General features: G+C 36.5%; 1 protein-coding gene across 2 annotated transcripts in view; it reads left to right on the top strand.

Annotated features, from left to right (window-relative positions):
* The window catches only part of dyrk1b (dual-specificity tyrosine-(Y)-phosphorylation regulated kinase 1B), a 70,659-nt gene that overhangs the window by 7,899 nt on the left and 45,790 nt on the right, over positions 1-16,970 (top strand). The window lies entirely within an intron of this gene.

Raw genomic sequence — 16,970 nt, forward strand, 5'->3', positions numbered from 1 at the left:
AAATTTGTAATTGATTACATTTCAAATACAATTCTAAACAGGTGGGTTTTTAGTTGAGATTTAAAAGAAGTCAGTGTTTCAGCTGTTTTACAGTTTTCTGGAAGTTTGTTCCAAATTTGTGGTGCATAGATGCTGAAAGCTGCTTCTCCTCGTTTGGTTCTGGTTCTGGGGATGCAGAGCAGAACCAGAACCAGAACCTGAGAGGTCTGGAAGGTTGATACAACAACAGCAGATCTTTAATGTATTGTGGTTCTGAGCCGTTCAGTGATTTATAAACTAACAACAGTATTTTAAAGTCTATTCTTTGAGCTACAGGGAGCCAGTGGAGGGACTTTAAAACTGGTGTTATGTGCTCTATCTTCCTGGTTTTAGTGAGAACGCCAGCAGCAGCATTCTGGATCAGCTGCAGCTGTTTGATTGATTTGTTGGACAGACCTGTGAAGACGCTGTTGCAATAATCAATACGACTGAAGATGAACGCATGGATGAGTTTCTCTAGATCTTGCTGAGACATTAGTCCTTTAATCCTGGAAATGTTCTTCAGGTGATAGAAGGCCGACTTTGTAACTGTCTTTATGTGGCTCTGGAGGTTCAGGTCAGAGTCCATCACTACTCCCAGGTTTCTGGCCTGATCTCTAGTTTTTAGTTGTAATAACTGAAGCTGTGCATTGACTCTAGATCGTTCCTCTTTAGGTCCAAAAATAATAACTTCAGTTTTGTTTCTGTTCAGCTGGAGAAAGTTTTGGCACATCCACACATTAATCTGTTCTAAGCATCTGTTCAGTGATTGGATGGGCTCTGAGTCACCTGGTGACATCGTAATGTAGAGCTGTGTGTCATCTGCATAGTTATGGTAGCTAATATTATTTCCTGTTATAACCTGAGCTAGTGGGAGCATATACTGTAAATATTGAATAAAAGGGGCCCTAGGATTGAACCTTGGGGTACCCCACATGTGACCTTTGACCTCTTTGATGAAAAGTTTCCAATTGAAACAAAGAAATCCCTGTTCTTTATGTAAGATTCAAACCAGTTAAGCACTGGACCGGAGAGTCTGACCCAACTCTCCAGTCGTTTCAGTAATATGTCATGGTCAACAGTGTCAAAAGCTGCACTGAAGACACAATTGACATGACACTCATGTCAATTTCACCCATGTGGAACTGTAACTCCAGTAGAACCAACCTCTAGCAAACAAACACGGCTGTAATGCTGGCGGTAGTGATGCTCGCACCGTTAGTCTACACATTTAGTCAGGCATTTTTGCCTCATCAGCCAACATTAAGGCAAAGAAGATGGGAATAAAAAGTTCAGATGAAGTACATCAAGTCAATGAAGGAGAAGAATTCTTGGCTAATGTTCTATTTAGATCTTAATTAAGTTTAGGTAAAATTAGAAAATAACTGTAGAACCTGCTTTGTGTTTACTTTTTCTATCCAGTTAATATTAACCATCTTCTAAACCTTCAACCTGTATGTTTGAACCAATCGCAACAAAATTGTTAAAGATGATGTAGTGACTTGTCCAAAAACCTAAAAAAATAAACTCAAGACTTAAGGTGATCAAAGCAAAAGTGAATGCAACTCAAATAGAAAACAACTCAAAATTGTTTGCTTGGATACAGTAACAGACTGTATGAAAGCTTCTTTTCTTCTGTACAATTCTCAAAAACATAAAAACGTATGTCGTCTTTCTCCATAGTAACAACTTTGTTGAAATACAATTCATAAATAGTTGAACTGCTCACATGACCTCTGTCTTTGCCGAACAACTTATTCTGCATTAAATTAGCCTGTTTCCAGAATTTCCTTCATTCCTTTGGAGGACTGATCCTGATAAAATTGGTAATAAAAATACTCTGTTGCTGGCTTCATCAAGTAATTAATGTGACAAATACTGCATCCAAAAATAATAAATAAGGACTTTCCAAACTTAGACCTTGGGTCTTGATGTAGACTTGGAGTGAATGCCCTCTCACCAGGCTCTCTTCCACTCCCCTTCTCCCTTTGTCACTTCACCACCTGGAAAGAGTCAAAAGCAAAGAGAACACAAGGAAAAGAAAGAAATCTGGAGATGTAGGAGAAAACATGAGGGAAGAAAATACAAACAGAAAATATTAGAGAGAAAAAACAAATCAATATATGATTAGAAATGGTAAGTTAAAAAATAAAGAATATGAAAATTAAATGTGACAATAATTAAAAATATTGTGTTAAACACAGAAAATGAAAAAAATAGTAAATTAATAAAACAATAAGATTGGAAATAAATAATGATAAAGTTAAGTGAATAAGTTTGAGGACAAACAAATATTACTTTGTCACACTGCATAAGATAATAAGTTTGCAAATTTTGCCAGTACCAGTTGTCCATACATTTCATGTTCACATTGCATAAGTAGCTTAAACCTTCATGTCTATGAATGTGGGGATGAATGGGTGAATGAGGAGCATCATCTGACCTGGAGAGGAAAGTTGATATTTTAGCATCTGCTAATTTTTTCAAATGGAGCAGCTGGTTTCAGCTCTGCGTTGAGTCCAGGGATTCCCAAACCTTTCCATGCCACATCCAGCCAAACAGCATTAGCTTCTGGCCAGGGATCCTCTTTGCAAACCCACATACAGTGCTACAAAATATGTAAAGAAACATTCATTTTAGAACGTTCCCCCCCTTTATATATACTATTCAGTAATTATTGCGTTTATTAATCATAAATACTGCCTTGTTTCTTCTAATCTCAGTTGGTAATGAGTTCCAGGGTTTCTCCCAGTGTATTGTAAGCCTGGAGGCCTCCAGGCTTTACCTGTCCACCTGCCAGGCAAAGTGTTGCTTATTTTTATTTTAAAAAATAAAGGGGGGATAATTGGGATTTAACAGATGTGCAAAAAAATAACATTTTTTGAATTTTGCATTTATTTTGATTTGCTGTTTTTAAGACTATAGTTCTATGTTTATACATTGTTAACAATGCCGTCCATTAACATATAATTACCCAGTATTTACACTTCCTGTCAACTCAACATTTTTTAATACAGAAAACACGGTGGCCTGCTGGTGGAACAACCTGGCAACCTGACCACCGGCATTAGCAAGTTTTCTGGGGAAAACCTGAGGTCTGTGGTGGAATGTTTGCTGAGGTAATATGACTTTTTTAATCTGATGTTGATGTCATAATGCCAGATAAAAAAATGTCCACCACAGTTCTCTCTTTTGATAAGAAAATATGTAATATTGTTATAGTAATCCCATCACATTTTTCACAGTTGAGGTTTTTTGCAGCAGCGTTCTGAACTCGTGTTTTTCTGCTGGATGAGCCACTGAGAGTTTCAGCCTGTTTGCTTTTCCCTCAACATAGAATGTAAACCTTCTGTGTTTACAGAGTATAAAGAGTGTTTAAATTGTGTCCTCTCACAGTAGATGGTCCCTCAGACTGAGCCAGGCTCTGCTGGAGGTGTCCTCCCTGAAAATGAGTTTTCCACTGCACTGTCATCACATGCATGCTCAGTATTAATGATTGCTCCAGCATCGTCATCCATAACTGCACCTCCTCCACTGGTCTTCTATCACAAGGTTTCTCCTAGGGTTAAGGGCTCAGCTCTCTACTCTTCATCCTGTAAATGTTACCCCTCTGTCCCATCATCCGCAGCCATGGTCTCCACTTCCACTGCTATGCCAACAATGTCCAGCTCTACATGTCCACCAAATCCATCACAACTGCGTCTCACTCCATCCTGATCAGCTGTCTCACTGAGATAAAATCAGGGATGTTTAGGCTTCCTCAAGTTTCATCTAAAAAATATTACCCGTCTCCACCCATCACTCCCCTTCTTGGCTGCTGAAATTCTCCTATGTTCCTTCATCACCTCCAGACTTCACTACTTTAACTGCCTTGTTTTTGGGTCATCATTCAAGGTTCTAAATAAACTCCAACACACCCACACCTGCTCCTGTGAGCCTACCACCCCAGTTGTCCAGAAGCTGCATTGTCTCCCTGTCTCAGTGCATCCATTTGAAAGCCGTCCATAGCTAAGCCCCATGCTACCTCACCAACATGCTCCACCGTCCGTCACACTCTTTCTCCCAGCCTCCGCTCCTCTGATGCCAACATCCTGTCTCCACCACTAAGAGCCGAGCACTGGACCTGGGTGACAGAGCCTTGTCCATAGTTGCTCCCACTCTCTGGAGTTCTCCCCCCAAACACATCAATGACTGAACAGACCTATCAACATTCAAATCATATCTTAAAACACACTTTTCAGAATAACTCTTAATGTATGATTGATGTTATCAATGATGTTATGATTTTCATGTGTTTTTAATGTCCAGTGATGTGTATTAATGTTTTTTTCCTTTTTTGATTTTGGTTGATGTACTTAAGTACATCAACCAAACTTTGTATTGCCTTGTTGCTGAAAATGTGCTATATAAATAAAATTACCTTTAATTGTTCTGTTTGTAATTTTGCTTCATTCCTGTAAAGTGTCTTTGAGTTTTAGAAAGTACTATACAAATGAATTATTATTATTAATTGCTCAATGGTGATAACTTTCAATTGTCATCACATGTTCATTTAGGAGGAGTTGCAGCAAAGTCAGTGCAGTCAGCTGAGCTTGCTTAGATAAAAACCTTATCAATTGACATATAAACTGAACTTGACTTTAGTATTTTCATAACTAGGGTCAAAATGGAAGCATGTCATTGAATATGTCAGTGTGACTGTATTAAACTGACTGTACACATGGACACAATTATTGGTCTCCTCTATTAATGAACAAAAAGTCCCCTCTGGTCACTTAGTTAGATTGAAACTGACAAGTAATTAAAGTAACATACTAAATGAAACATACTGAAAGTTAAATAAAAATCAGACATTGCAGTGAGACTTCCATACCTGTCCACAGATATTCTGGTCCAGTCCTGGTGGACAAATTGCTCCAGATGTTTCAGCTCCTTCCATGGATGTTCTACAGGATTTAGATCAGGTCTCATAGAAGACCAGTCCAGAATAGTCCAGTTTTTTGCTGTCAGCCATTCTTTTGTGTTTTTAGTTGTGTGTTTTGTGTGGTTATCTTGTTGGAAGATCCAGGACCTGCCACTGAGAGCAAACTTTCTGACTCCAGGCAGCACATTTCTCTCCACAATGCATTAATAGACTTGAGATCTCATTGTACACTGAACAGATTCAAGGTACCCTGTACCATTCGCAGCACAGCCACACCAGAGCATAACTGAGCCTTCTCTGTGTTTCACAGTGAGGACAGTGTTCTTCTCTTGATCTGCTTCATTTTTGCGTCTGTGAACATAGAGCTGATGTGCCTTGCCAAAAAGCTCCAGTTTTGTCTGATCTGTCTCATGGACATTTTCCCAGAAGCTTTGTGGTTTGTCAACATGTATTGTGGAAAATTTCACCCTCACTTTTTTAGACGTTGTTTTCCTCCTTGGTCATCTGCCATGACGTTTACTTTGGCTCAAACAATGATGGAAAACCTGATGTATGCGATCTTACTCTAACGTACCTTGACCTTGGAGTTCACCTTTAATTTCTTTGAAAGTTGTTCTGGGCTCTTTGGTCACCATTCATTTCATCCTTCTCTTCAGTTTTCCTCCCACAACCAGGGAGGTTAGCAACAGTCTAGTGGCCCTGTAACTTCTGAATAATCTCTGCAGCTGTAGTCAGAAGAGCATCAAGCTGCTTGGAGACGCTCCGATAGTCATTACTTTTAACAAGCTGCTCTATGATTATCTTTCTATCTTTTCTTCAGGCCTGTTTCAGTCATTTTTCTTTTGTCTGATTTCTCTTTTAATTTTTTATTTATTTTTGATTTTGAACAGTTTTAATTTCTTTCAGTGACTTTTGTGGGTTTTTCAGTCATTAACAGAGGGGTAGCAATAATTTTGTCCATGTGTGTATTTTTCTGTACATAAACTGTCAAATGTTTGTTGTGAATAAGCTCTCTATAAATAAACAGAATTGAACTGAACTATCAATATGTTGATGTGCAAAACATTTTGCAGTATTGTTTACAAATGTAAATATGTTTCAGTAAAAGTGTAAAATAATGCAAACCATCTTCACCGTACTGCATGCCATCACTTCTTTATTTTGCAAAAAAGCCTAAATAGAGCCAGCCACACACAGTGCCTGATAGGCCAGTGTATTGGCATTTTAAACTGTATGCTTAATATTGTTTTTTTCTGTTCCTCTAAAACATTGTGAATGTTTTATTGACTAGCCCTATGAACCAATTTGAATGGAAGCCTTTACCGAGAACAAGTCCTGCCAGTTTCACCATGGTAGCCCCCAAAGTTTCCTTCTTTTTGTTGATCTTTATTTTTTAAGTCAGAAAACAATGTTTAATTGTTGGCAGCATTATCTCAGCCAATGCCCTCCTCCAGGAAGGTACCGCAGGTAAATAGAACACCAGACCAGGTGTAACTTCTATGGAGAGAGCCAGCCTTAGGTTCTGGCTGGACGGGGCCGCTGAGGGACCACCAGGACAGTCTGATCTCATTGGTCCGGTACCAATACTGCACCCTGTGCCAAAGCATGCAAAAATTTGAGATTTGGAACAGAATGCCCCTGCAATGCAATTTCAACATCTAAAATGGCGGACTGGTCTTAGGCATTACTGCTACAGAGTCTAGCTTCAACAGAAAATAGATTTTAAATGTGCAGTAAAGGTATTCTTGCTTTCCAAAGTCATTGCTGGAGATATTTGGCTGCTCAAATGTGTTTTGTTATAACTTGCTGAATACAGAGAAAAAATCAGTGTATTTACACATGTAAAGTGTTGAAAACAAGAATGATTTCAACACTTTACATTTGAAAACAGTTTGGTTTTTTTTACAACAACTTCCTCTGTGAATATTGCCATATTTCCAATGGCAACTTTTTATTGTATGATGGTTTTATCAAAAATACACATTAAAATGTACTAACATTCAATTTAATGCTATTATTCAGCTAAGTAAAGGTATGATTACATATTCACCTATTACTCAAAAAGAGCCATCTCTGCTTATAAATGGCTATAGAGACAAAAATGTAATAAATTCATAAGGATCACTAACATCAGTTTTCTTCCCTTGTACCCTGAGAAGAAAACACTTGTTTAAAATCATGATATCTCTAGAGAAAATAAGAACCAAACACCTCTTTTTCACACTCTCAAAAAATTTAAGAAATTCAAAATGATGTAAGAATTTTTTCCTGTAATAACTTTCTGCAAAAGACATTCAAAATAAATATCAATTCTTGGGTGTTTTGAGACAACTCATCTTTTTAAAGAGCAACTTCATTAATGTTTTTACAAAGATTTTCAAAACTAGATCTTGAACAAGAAATTTAATCCGCTTCTAAGTTTTGATAGAATGAAATTATTTAATACCCTGGCTAAATTTTTATTCACAAGTGCTGCTTTATAAAAATCATATTTTTATTTTAAGTGAAATAATTTTATTTAAGGAAGTGCTTAAATGTTGCAACAACAAAAATGCCTGATCTTTATACCAGTAATAGCTTAGTTTCTTCTTACATTTGTAACATTTTTGTTTTACTTTCCTCACACTGTCAGTCTGTGTGACTCTTCTTTGCTCAGTTTATCATGTTTATCATGTCAAACTTTTTTGTTACCATTTGCCTTGTTAGTATTTTCTTGGGATTTTCAATAAAGACAAAAGAGATTGCCATAATTCTGCCCTTTAAATCAAAATCTCACACGCAGCAAGGAATTGTGGGTAATATGCTTTGCTGAAGTTTGCCTGGAAGCGTTTTTGAATACATTTGGTTTGTTTATTTGTTTTAATATTACAACAATTACAAAAAACCAATCTTTTTATATCTTGTTGGTGTGAGCGTGCTGGCTCACAGAAAAAATCACATTTCTTATTCTTTTGTTTACAAGTTACAATTTGGGTAACGGAGGTTTGAGCAAAATACTAAAAATAATGAAATAAAACAAATAACCACAAATTTATTTTAAAAAACACAGCCATGTTAGGGGGCTACGATCTGAAACTCTTAGGGGTTTGTTGTGTTTATGTTCTGCATCTTGCTCAGATATTTTCAGATCATTTTTAAGAGCAGTGATTGAGAAGGAGCATTTTGCATATTGACATTTATGAATATGATATTTTGTTGCAATGCTTAAAACACTGATTAGAAATTCCAAATTGTTTTCTTTGACATATAAACCGAATGTAATAATTTGAAATGAGAAGAAATCCACATTTATGGCTTTTGAAGACAGAAAGTTATGAAACAGTTTCTATGAATGCAGTACTTCTTTACATTAATAAAATAAGTGTTTAGTTGTTTACAATTGAGTTTTGCAAAAACCATAATTCTCACAATTAAAATTAAACCTCTTTTTTATAAACTCCTTTGCAGGATATGTTATTAGTTATTTGAAAATGTAGTTCTTTATATTTCTTTGAAGAATTGGGAATTTCAAATAATTTGTCCTAATTTTAACAATTGTTCTTCCTCAGTTTATGTTATTTATTAAATATTGATTCAAAAATATTTTCCTGCATTTTTTGTCTATAATGTCTACATAATCAACTTGAATCTTATGCAATCTTGGAATTGAGAAATTACATAAATTGTTTTTAACTTTAGCAATGTTATGTATTACTTTCTTGTAAGTTATCGCACAATTAGTTCCATACTTATTAAATTCCTCCAAATTGAGAATATCACCATTTCTATCCAGTAAATGAGTAACTGACTAGATTTGTATATTCCACCAATCTTTCATAAATATAAATTTTCTACCACAGTGTGGCCCAGTTGTTCCACAGTGGAACATTATCTTCCACTGTAAGAAAACCTGTTGATGGAAAGAAGAGAGTTGTAGAGGGAGTTTGCATAATTCAAAATCACATTTCAATAACAACTCAAAGCCTCCAACTTTCTGGCACTACAAACCAAATCAGATCTCCGTTTCTTAAAGGGACTGAAGTCGTCTAATTTTTAAAGTTCCATTCATTATTCCAAAATCGAATGCCTTGATACCACCTTCCTGATAATATTTTTTAACAAATCTCTTTTTATGATATAATGATGGTTGTTTTTACAAATAAAGTTAAAATTTATTCTGTTAATATGTTTCATGAGATTTGGAGGGACGGCTAAGGAATATGCAGAATATGTCAGCCTGGATAAAGATTCAGTTTTTGTTGATAATTTTCTACCAAACAACATCAAGTCTGTTTGAAGCAAATTGTTCAAAATCTTTCTACACTTAATATTGTGCTGTAGTTTTTTTCTTTCATTAGTATCTTTAGTAATTCAGATTCCTGAATACTTAGTCTCATTTTTAACTGGAATATTGGAAATGGAAGATTCAGACCAGTTGTGAATGTTCATAATTTCACATTTATTTATATTCAGCTGCAGCCCTGAGGTTTGAGAGAACAACTCTGTTTCCTTTAGAGTTAAAGGAATTTGTCCTTTATATTTTAATAAGAGGGTTGTACAGTCTACGAATTGGCTTACGACTATTATTTATTTCCAATTCTTTGATATTAGCTTTTTTAATTGTTATTGCTAGTAATTCCGTGACTATAATAAATAAGAGAGGCAACAAGATACTCTGCTAGAGAAATACAGCTGTTAGTATTGGTATTTAACATAATAATCAAATCAAGAAACCTATTTCCAAATCCAAAGTATCTCAATGAGTTAACAATTAATTGATGTTCCACAGAATCAAATGCTTTTGAAAATCTAAAAACAACATAAAAGTATATTTTTTTTATTAACTGACTACAGTCCATAAGGTCCAGAACCAGATTGTGTTTGTCTAATTAGTTTAGGTAAACCACTTTTTAATGTTATTGCCAAAACTTTTGTAAGGATCTTGTAGTCTGTGTTCAACATTGTAATAGGCCTTAAAATATTTACCTTTTTTTCCCAATCTTTTTCAGGCCTTTGGGATTAGTTTAATTATGCCGTGTTTCATAGTTTCCATGAGTTTCTTCCTGTTAACACACTCTTCTATAGCCTGAAACAACAAAAGTTTTAAATCCTCCCAGAAACATTCATAACTTTAGCTGTTATTCCGTCTGGCCCGGCGCAGTCAGGCGCCATCTTTCTTATTGTACTGTCACATTCAGACATTCTTAGCTCTACATCACAGATTTCCTTAAAGTTTTCACCAATAACAGGAAACAGATTTTCTACTTCATCAAAAAAAGATGAAATCTTTAGTTCTGTATGTGAAGATTTATAAAGATGACCAGTGGCAGCTGGTAGGAATATTTGAAGGGTGGGATAATATATATATATATCATTTTCTTTTTCTTTTTTTTTAAATTCCAATGAGAGACCCATCCAATTTGAAACATAAGAATAAAACCTGCTATAGACAACCATAAAAAAGCAACCATGGAAACATACCAAAGACCAAGCTTGCATACAGTCTCTGTAGTTGTCCAAATGAATCCCCTGCATTAATTCCCCAACACTGGACACAATCACACTGATGAAATGAAATACAATATATTTTTAAATGAGGCCTACCTTATTTAAAGAGAAACTCACTCCAACGACTTTTCTGGGACGCAAAAAGGTGAAATAATCCACCTGGTTTATGCTGATATTGCTCGCCATCGTTCCTTTTCAGTCTACGCCAAACCACGCCCACACACATCGAGCTCGAGGAAGGTCCATCCTGATTGGATGAATCCTCTTTTTCATCCAAAAAAGAGGATTCTTTTTTGGGGCTGGCCCGGAGGGGGCGTGGCTGGACGCCTGTCAATCATTCTGAGCCGTGACAGACAGACAGTAAGGCTAAATGGGGCTGTCAGAAGTTAACCCTTTGGAAAGACCCCGGGATTTTCCCCAGGCGGTTTGACTCCAGATTTTTTGAAAATTTAACAAAATGTGACGCATTATTTATAAAATGTAGTTATTTTTTGGTAGTTATTTTTAATTTGTTTATTTTAACAGCTTTATTGTAAATGTCAGGGAGGGCTTAGCCCTACTAGCTCACTTATACCAGCAGTCCCTGAAGATGACTGTAGAAATTAAATTCTTTGCTCTTTTAGGCTCAGAACATTCCACTCCAATCATAAGCTATTAATTGCTTTCTGGTCCAAATTTAATTGAATGCTTTCTAATACTATATTTCAAGTATTCCCATTTAAGAATTAATGTTTCAATTAAATTGTCATTTGCTATACTTAGAATATGTTCCTTAATAAATTGATAAAATTAAAAATTTGTAATAAGTTTTGAATGAAATTCCCAGTATTACCCCTGTTTTAGTTTTTAATTGATAATGCAGCGATCAATTAGAAAATGTTCAATTTAAAAGGACAGTTTGCTTTCATTGTTTCTTTAACAATGACAGAGACTGTTATCTGTATTGCACCAGATAACAGTCAATAATCAATACATGATCTACTTTGATCATTAGGTTTGTGCCAGGTGAACTGTTCGACTCCATTGTGTAAGATTCTCCAAACATCTGTCAATTTTATGTTATTAACAAATTCCTCAAGAATAGGATTTAGAGTTACTTTTACCAACATCAATTCATCCAATTATCTGGAGCCAAGTTGGAATCCCCTCCAACTACAACATGATCCATAGGGACATTAGCAATGAGCTCCATGATAACTGTTATTTCTGTTGTATTGATCATTAGTATACCCATAAATGTTTAGCAAAATTACTGGAACATTATCAACTTCCAAAACACACAAACTACCCAATGTCAACCCTCATCTGCTTTTTCACTCAAAATCTTACCGGGTCCTCTGTAAAAACAGATGGCAACTCCAGAAGATCGATTTGTCCCATGACTGCGACCAGAACTTCACGTCAGACGCATCAGTTTGAGTTTCCAAAATAAAAGATCCGGAAGTAGTTCATTATTTCTTGCGCGGCCCGGTACCAATTGGTGGTTGGGGACCACTGCTTTAGAAAACAAAATAACTGCTTTCCGTTTAAGTGAGTCCTCTTGTGTTAAAAGAAATAAAAAGAAAATTCAGTTTTTAGCTGAAAAAAGAACACATGAATACATGTAGAAAAAGGTTTAGGGACCTATATAAATCTCTTAACAGACTCAAAAGTTGTAAAAAAAAAAATTTTATCTCAAGTCCACAGATAACTACTTGGATCCTCACCGTGGTATTCAATCTCAATAAAGATTGATATCTAATAAAGTGGCCAGTGACTGTGTTTATATATATATCGGCCGCTTTTTTAGGTACACCTTGCTAGTACCGGGTTGGATCCCCTTTTCCCTTCAGAACTGCCTTTAATCCTTCATGGCAGAGATTCAACAAGGTACTAGAAACATTCCTCACAGTCTGGTTCATAATGACACGATAGCATCACACAGTTGCTGCAGATTTGTCGGCTGTACATCCATGATGCAAATCTCTCGTTCCACCACATCCCAAAGGTTCTCTACTGGACTCAGATCTGGTGACTGTGGAGGTCATTTGAGTTCAGTGAACCCATTGTTGTGTTCAAGAAACCAGTTGGAGAGGATTACTTGGGTAGGTTGTGGTGTTGACACGATGCTCAAATGGTACTAATGGACCCAAAGTGTGCCAGGAAAATATCCCCCACACCATTGCACCACCACCAGCCTGAACCGTTGATACAAGGCAGGATGGATCCATGCTTTCATGTTGTTGACGCCAAATTCTGACCCTACCATCTGAATGTCACAGCAGAAATCAAGACTCATCAGACCAGGCAACTTTTTTCCAATCCTCTATTGCCCAATTTTGGTGAGCCTGTGTGAATTGTAGCCTCAGTTTCCTGTTCTTAGCTGACAGGAGTGGCACCTGGTGTGGTCTTCTGCTGCTGTAGCCCATCCGCCTCAAGGCTCAACATGTTGTACATTCAGTGGTTATTTGAGTTACTGTTGCCGTTCTATCAGCTCAAACCAGTCTGGCCATTCTCCTCTGACCTCTGGCATCAACAAGGCATTTGTGCCCACAGAACTGCTGCTCACTGGACATGTTCTCTTTTTCTGACCATTCTCTGTAAACCCTAGAGATGATTGTACTAAACAATACTAATGTTTTAACTCAGAAATCAATATTTGGTGGAATAACCATGAGGTCTTCAATGAGGTTCAGTGCAGTGGTCTCTTCATTTTTTCCAGAGCTATATATATATATATATATATATATATATGTGTGTGTGGTATATAGGTATGGATGTGTACATACATATGTAGGGGTGTGTGTATATATATATGTGTGTGTGTGTGTGGTATATAGGTATGCGTGTGTACATACATATGTAGGGGTGTGCAGTGTTGTATAAAGTACTGAAATCTCAGAGTCAAGTAAAAGTATAAGTACCTCTCCAAAATATGACTTTGGTAAAAGTCGAAGTCACTGACTGAAATGTTACTTGAGTTAAAGTCTTAAAGTATCTGAAACTTCTTGTACTTAAGTATGGAAATTACTGTAAAAATGGATGTACTCAAGTAATGTAATGAAAAGTACAAGTAAAAAGTAAAACAAAGCAAATGCAGTTTGAATGACATTTTTTATATTTTGGTAAACTTGTCAAATACACTTAAAATAATGTACCCAACCAAGTGCAGGCAAAATTAAACCTGCTAATAGATATACCTGCAGGCATCATTTAGTTAAGAAAATTAGGTGCTTTACCTATAGCACAAGGTTAACTTAACCTGCTTTACAACTGAACCAGCTTCTTAGTAAACCCTCCAGGACAGAAAATACAAAGTTTTTGTAAGCCTTAAGTTTTCCCTTCAAGTAAGGTCAGTGCTGAAAATGAGAAAAATAAATAGTACAGAAAATGCGGCCAACATGAAGAAAAAGATCTGTTACGATTACTCTACTTCACCTACAGTCAGTAGGTGGTGCACACAACTGGTCATTATGCAAAAGAAAAAAAGAATTGGGAGGGAAATGCAGCTTATTGGCATCTGTAAACCTGGTTTTGAACTTGCATGCCTTTCCTATATTCGTTAAATTTAGTCTAAATTGCTATCGCTATGGCTTCTGTCCCCCCTTGAACAGAGGAGTCTAGGTAGCCTGCTACAGTCAACATTAGGCCTAAGCTAAATACACCACGTATGGAACTGAAACGATGCCAAACAAAGTTCATTTATGGTCAAGATTTCACAATACAGTAGTGTCTAGTGACCAAGCTATAGTTACTGAAACAGGAGGATTATAACCATTTCATAAGACGTTACCTCGATGTGTTTCTTCAAGTTGGACGGGGAGTTTTTGTAAGATAGAATTTCCACATCTTCGGGCAGGAATAACATAAACTGCATGCGGTACGACGAATCTTTACCACCCACGAAAGAGTATATTGTGTTTAAATAAGGCCAGGGGCTCTCATCACCAGCTGGTGGTTCAACTGGAGTCGTGTCCGACGTAGTTGCAGTCGTTGTGGTCTCCGTCTCCTCCTCCATGTGGCTGCTGCTGATTGCGAGACTTGCTTTGTGTTTAGTGGGAGAAGCGAAACAGGTGTATCCTATTGGTGGTGATGAACAAGCCCAGGCAAGCAGGCTACCGATTTTGTTCGGTAGCCTGCTTGCTACTTGCTAATCAGTAGGTGGGGTCAAAACACTTTGTTTCTCTCTCTCGCTTTTTTGTAACGAGTAACTAAACCACACATTGAAAATGTATCGGAGTAAAAGTACGCAATTAAGTTCGGAAATATAGTGAAGTAAAAGTGAAAGTCATCAAAAATTTTCATACTCGAGGAAAGTATGAAGTACTCCAAAATATACTTAAGTAAAGTAGTGAAGTATTTTTACTTCGTTACTATACAACACTGGGGGTGTGTGTATATATATATATATGTGTGTGTGTGTGTGTGTGGTATATAGGTATGGATGTGTACATACATATGTAGGGGTGTGTGTATATATATATATGTGTGTGTGTGTGTGTGGTATATAGGTATGCATGTGTACATACATATGTAGGAGTGTGTGTGTATATATATATATATATGTGTGTGTGTGTGTGTGTGTGGTATATAGGTATGGATGTGTACATACATATGTAGGGGTGTGTGTATATATATATATATATATATATATATGTGTGTGTGGTATATAGGTATGCATGTGTACATACATATGTAGGAGTGTGTGTGTATATATATATATATATATGTGTGTGTGTGTGTTAGTAAGTACAATTGTACCTCCTAATTTTTTAAGGTAACTTTATTCTGGCATTATAACTGTCACCATCAATAGGCCAGTCTTTTTTTAATTCCATTTGCCTGCGTCACTCTTTGCTCTTGCTTTCGGCTCTGTGGCACCACCAAGTGCTGAGAAAGAGAAGGTTATCTCCGTGTGTGAAGTGTTCCTCCACTTCTTGCTGAAAGCACCCTGCAGTAGTTGCATGGTAATTCTGCTCCTCTATCTTTCCTCTGCATCATGTTTACCTAGCAACAAGCATCACCCGCGGCTGGCCATTCTATTGGTCATTTGAAAACGCAAGGGGGACCAATGGCAGGGCTGTTGCCATGGTACAGTGTGTAGTTGCCGGGTGGAATTTTGCTGCAAGGCACGTGAGTCTCAGAGTCTGCTTGCCTCCTCCGACTGGGGTTGTAATCTCCACTGTCTGGCCATTAGTACAATTGAACGTGATTTAATAGAAGCCAATCAGTAAATCCATGAAGGGAAATGCTAATTTTTATTCAGTATTTGAGCCATAGTGTAATATTCCACAAAAGATGGCTAAGATATCAAAATATGTTTTGTATTTTTCTGTAAAGAAAGCCAAAAATAAGTAATAATAAGGAAATTAAATATTTTATTAAATTAGTATAAAGAGCTACTGTGACAGAGAATATATCCTTTAAAAAAAGCACAGCTCCCAAAATCTGGTTAAACAGAAAGTGTTTGAAGATAAATAGCGCAAACTGCTGCTGATTGTGTTGAAGGTTTAATGACTGGAGGAGCCTCTGCACTGGGCAGCACTGCACTGTGGGTTGCAGCTCCTGGAAGCCTTTTCAGGTTAATTTGTTTAATTATGCAAAAATCCATTTACATTTCAATCTAAGTTTATATTTGTCTCTTTCAGTCTGTTACAGTTGGTATTTAATTGACATTAAAGTTTTGTGGTTTCTTTGAAAGCTGTTTTCTGAATAACAGCTGCAGTGTTTACCTATTTTGGGGAAAACTCCTCTATAGTTTCCTGTGAATCTTCTATCATCAGTAACATAACATGCATGTAGAAAAAATAAATATCTGCTGGGAGTCTATATATGGAGTCTAATGCAAATGTGAACCAGTGTGGTTATTTAAATGTTTCTTCTCATTTCATTGAAACAGAGTGTGAATCTGACTGAGTGGTCCTGACTGCTCTCTCCTTTGGCCAGCCAGCGTTCCTGGTGAATGTTATTCTGTTGGAAAACTCCCCTATCCAAAAGTGGAGTGACACTATCAAAAATAATGATATTTCGTAAAATATCAACCCCATACATGCACTTCATGTTGACATTAATACATCAGTCAAATATCCCTTATTATTGAACTTCATATGAATGAATGTAAGACAAAAACAAAAAGTAGACTGCTGACATAAAATATAAATGTGGAACATAATGAACATTGTTTCATGTCGAGACTTAGTCTAGGCTGCAAACTATCTCCAGTCTAAATTTGGTGGATAGGAAGAACCTCTTCTGAATGTGTTTCCTACCTTTACAGGAAACTGTTGGTGTTAGGGCTTCTTGTTCCAGTTTTTTAATCTCTGCTTTAGTGATAATGGACAAATCTTAGAACCTATGATTGACTTGAGAGTTGCACTCTGTCCTGTTCTTTGAACACAGGACAACCTCATGTTTGCTTAGATCCTCCTTGAACCTTCCAGACCTCCATCACACTGTTATCTGTAAATACAGTACTTGAACTGATTTATTAAATACTTCTCATTCATATTTACTAATGTATTCCAAGGATAAATACACATATTAATTATAAATTTAAAAAAAT

Source organism: Xiphophorus couchianus, chromosome 11 (genome assembly GCF_001444195.1).
Source record: "Xiphophorus couchianus chromosome 11, X_couchianus-1.0, whole genome shotgun sequence".
NCBI lineage: Eukaryota > Metazoa > Chordata > Actinopteri > Cyprinodontiformes > Poeciliidae > Xiphophorus > Xiphophorus couchianus.